Raw genomic sequence first — 4,628 nt, 5'->3', positions numbered from 1 at the left:
GATGAGCTAATGACAATGGCAGCACCACTGCCACCTACTGTAGTGGATGTGCAATTCCACTTTATTCAAGTATGCCAAATAAATAAATAAATAAATAAATAAATGAACAAACAACAGGTTCCCTTGGTGTCACACGCACCCCTTGCCCCTGGCATCGAAACACGCCCACCACCCCCATTCGTTTTTACATTATTCAACTTTTCATTTTACGCTTGTGTGAGAGTTAAGAGCGTTAAAATACAACATTGCCTTTAGAGTTACTTCAGGTTTTATGATGAGTTGAGAGAGGTTCCACTGCAGTTCAATAGGTAAATTGTGGCAGTGCTCCATGGTGGCTAAGAACGGTCATGGCCACCCCCACATCTAGGGGAAGATTTTGATACCTGTGACTTTTCTGCCATTTTAAGATTTTCTTCATAACACTGTGATGAATAAAGCAAAAATGATTTCTTCCGCCTTTTGCTCTGTATCACTGTCTTAACTGTGAACCTGTCAAGTTAATGATCTCCAAGTAACTGCTTTAAAAATAGCCAAATTACTACAGATTGCTTTGGCATGGGTTCTGAATACAAAGATGTGATTCGGCTACTGTTTAGTGCAGGGGCGGCTCTATTCTATTCTAATCCAATATAAAAAAAAAAAAAAAAAAAAAAAGCAAACTATTTGCCTTCAAACATTTTACAATCCAGTATTTTTCTGAGTAACTGTATATAAATACAATACAATTGCTTGAGTGACTGATTTTGGCATGTTTGTTCAATTAAAATGTTAAAAAAAAAAAAAAGTTGTTTTACTTAGACTTGATCCTGCTTGTATTATGAGTGTGTTGAGCCAGGTTCTGGATATGTGTGCATTTTAATTCATGAAACCCTGTCTGTGGATTTTATGACAAACAATGACTTCTCAGTTACAGAGTGGGTTACATGTGTTGTGTGCTGAGAGGTAGGATCCCAAATGCAGAAACAAATGAGATTTTATCTATTTATTCACATTGAGAAGCAGAACCTGAGAGCTGTACTCAGGAAAAGTTGAGCAATAATCCGGCAAAACACACACAATTCTCAGACCCTTAAATAGACAGTCAATCAATCTCATTGGTTGTGGCTAGACATGTGAGTACTAGTACTGACATGGAATTCTCTGTTTGGCTGTTGACTCCCTAATTCCCGATAGTTCCTGACATCAACAAACATCATATAGCATAAAAGATCCTTGACATCATATAGTCCAGACATCATATAGCCTAAAACTAGTTGAAACTGGATGCTGTTACATCAATCCCAAAACAGACACGTAACGGGTTGTGAACTCTGGTGCAGTCATGAACTCTACTCAAACCTAAGCCTGGCGTGACACCAGACATGAGACAAGACCCAAACATTACTCCTGCATGACTCGAGTCATGACAACATGCATGCGAATGATGTGCATGTGTTCTTTAGGTCACCCCTCATGTAGGGGTTGTGGCACCCTACCACACCACTGAAACATTTCTGGCTGCGCCCCTGGGGATGAACTCCGTTGGACTTCTTAAAAGAGGCTTTCTAATACTTTGAGGAAGTGTCTTATAATAATAGTAACCTGAATGAAGTGATCAAACAGGCAGCATACAGCATAAAGTTCAGTATGATGCAAAAAGGAAATGTGAGAGAAGCATCCAGGACATGACTACATAAAGATTTTTTCATAGGCTAAATGATATACAACTTGGCTAAATCCATGATGCCCAATGAGATTTGCAATACAATATGAGCTTTCCAACGATCCAGGGTGCACTCTGACTAAAAATATCCTGTTTGGATAAGGCAGTGGAGGGAGCAACCGAAAAATGAAGTCATGTCTCTTACGAGTTTGGCTTCAGTCCTTCCCCTCAAAGTAATCAATTGAAGTGGAAACTTTTTTTGGCGGTGCCATCCGCTGATAAATGGAGCTGTAGTTCATTACGAATGCATGCTTGGTAAGTTGTCTTGAAAGGTTGGAGCGTTCAGACTTGTAACTCATTCCTGATTTCCTTCATTGTCTCATGTTTCATCTACACAAACACTCATGTAAGACAGATATTATTTAAAGTGATATGTGCTCAGGATAAAAATGGAAAAGATTAATGAATTACTGCTAAAACATCCCCTGCTTTGAAATGTAATTGCTGAGAGACCTGCATAACGCTACAAGTCTGGTTCTGTACATAACCTTGCCCATTTCACAAATTTGTCTTGGGTCTTGCGCTTTCTATGTGTGGTTCTTCACATGATAGTTTTTGCAAATGTATTATGTTTTGGTCCCATGAAAATACATTTGAGATGAATTAACCTGTCATGCAGGTTGTGGTTGTGCGGTCAAATTAGTTAACTGTTTCTTGGCGGGATGCAGTGGCCTCCTGGAGATTTGTCCCCAGTCATCAGAGGACAAGAAGTCTTTGTGTTCGGCCAGTAAATGCTTAGTCGTTCAATAACAATATACTTTCGTATTTAGGTTTAGGTCTGCTGACGTTATATCGTGTTACTTTGAGGCAGCATGTGAACCACAGACACTGTCGGGGGAGCTTGGTTCCTTTCAACATGAGCTCCACTGAAAACATATTTCAGCACATGAGCTAATATTTTGCTCATGCACCAAAATAAGGGAACCAAAACATTAGGAATGCTTCTCAGTTTGATGTAGCGAGGTTGTCCACCACTGAAAATTACAACCACCATTGATAAACATATTTTTCAACTATTAACTCTGACATATCAATCCAAATTGAAAATGATTGTCTTTTTTGATGGCCGGACCCTCCATTCTGCTCTTTTACTGATTCCAAAATGTTTCTTGACAACAATGTTCTATGTCGCCCCACTAGTCTAAACGCGGTATTCTGATTAATATTGCGTTTGTTTAATATAAATTAAGCAGCAAAATTCATTTGTTTTTATTCATAGCAGGGCGTGGCCATTTTGCCACGTGTTGTCAACTGAACATTTTTTATTTTATTTTTTTTTCACTCACTCACTCACTCACTCACTCACTCACTCACTCACTCACTAACACACAAACTTACATGGTCTCCCAGGCAGCGAAGCGAACCCACGCCAACTGGCACCAAAGGCAAGTGACAGTTCCACTCCTCCACCTGGAGAACAGCTGTCGACCAAACGTGACATCACAGTTGCCATCACAGGTAACAACCAATCCCAGCTCAGCTTGCAAATGTCACATGACCAAACTCAGAATAGAGGTAAGCAGAATACTTGAGCCCTGAGCAACTTTGATGTCATTACCACTCAACAGCAAGCGGCAAAATGACTGCCTTCTAAGATGGTTTGTCATGTTCCATATTTGTTTAGTGTCGGATTTAGTTTTGCTTCATTTTATGTTTTGTTTTCTTGTGGTTCATGTTTTTCTCGTTATGGTTTTGTGTCCACCTGTTTGTCAGCCCCTGTGTCTACCAATCAGCTCCCTCAGCCACTTGTGTTGTGTCCAAGTGTTGCTAATTGTCTTGTTGCTTTGCTTGTATTTAGTTCCTGGTTTGTGTTCAGTTCTTGATGGATCATTTCATTTGCTGTCACCACTTACACTGGTAATCCTGTCTGTCTAGTTTATTAAACATTGTGTGAGCAAACCTGTCTTCTTGGACGTCTTTCTGCATTTGGGTCCACAGCCTCTACCATGATCCCTGACATGTTTAAAAAAAAAAAAAAAAAAAAAAAGTGGGTTTTGCTAGTTATTTCATGTTCAATATTAATCAGAATGCCGTATTTACACGTAAAACATATTATCGTAAAGATTTTTTGGGGGGTTGACTTATGCTTTCACCGTGCAGATGTACATTGTGTTTTTTTTCCGATCACTTGTGTTACACTGGGGGTAAAAGCCTATTTTCAGTCCTATGTCAGACTAAATTTGAAACACAAGCCTTGAGTCAGCAGCTCTTAAAGGTGACACCAAAAATCTATGCAGAACTAAATAAACATGTACACACACTTGCACATACACACAAGTACACTATTAACATTGTCAAGGTGTTTTATTACACCTTTGGGAAATTTGCTGATGGCAGCTGCTGTTGAAGGTTCTGCTTACCTGAACAGATTGGCTTACAGAGGAACCAAGCAAATATCAATAGGGACACTTTGGGTTGTGCACTGCTCAAGGATAAAGAGATTATACATGAAACCACTGGAATTCGATTGAGCTAGGCATTTAAATGCTGTTGCTTCATGCAAATCCCTGCATAAATCCCCTCAATATATTTAGCAGGTTGCAAGGCTGCTGGCTCAAAAGCTAGCTGCCAAATATGAAGGATTTTAATATGCATCTATAAAACTACGGCTAATTGCCTGAAACAGTCCAGTTATGTGAACTTATGTAATTTTTCCAACTCTTTAAAGCAATTTCTTATTTTATTTGTCACTATACGCAGCTTGGTTGAACATTTGGCAGAAAAATAACAAAATAAATGGCTATTCGTCCATCCATCTATTTTCCAAACCACTTATTCGGTCGCGGGCATTCTGGAGCCTGTCCCAGCTGTCACCAGGGTACACCCTGAACTGGTCATCAGCCAATCGCAGGCAAACAACCATTTGTACTCACAATCGCACCTACGGACAATTTAGTGGTCAATTGACCTATCATTTATATTTTGG

The sequence above is a fragment of the Festucalex cinctus genome, chromosome 7, assembly GCF_051991245.1.
Source record: "Festucalex cinctus isolate MCC-2025b chromosome 7, RoL_Fcin_1.0, whole genome shotgun sequence".
NCBI lineage: Eukaryota > Metazoa > Chordata > Actinopteri > Syngnathiformes > Syngnathidae > Festucalex > Festucalex cinctus.
Note: the sequence above shows the minus strand (reverse complement) of the source record.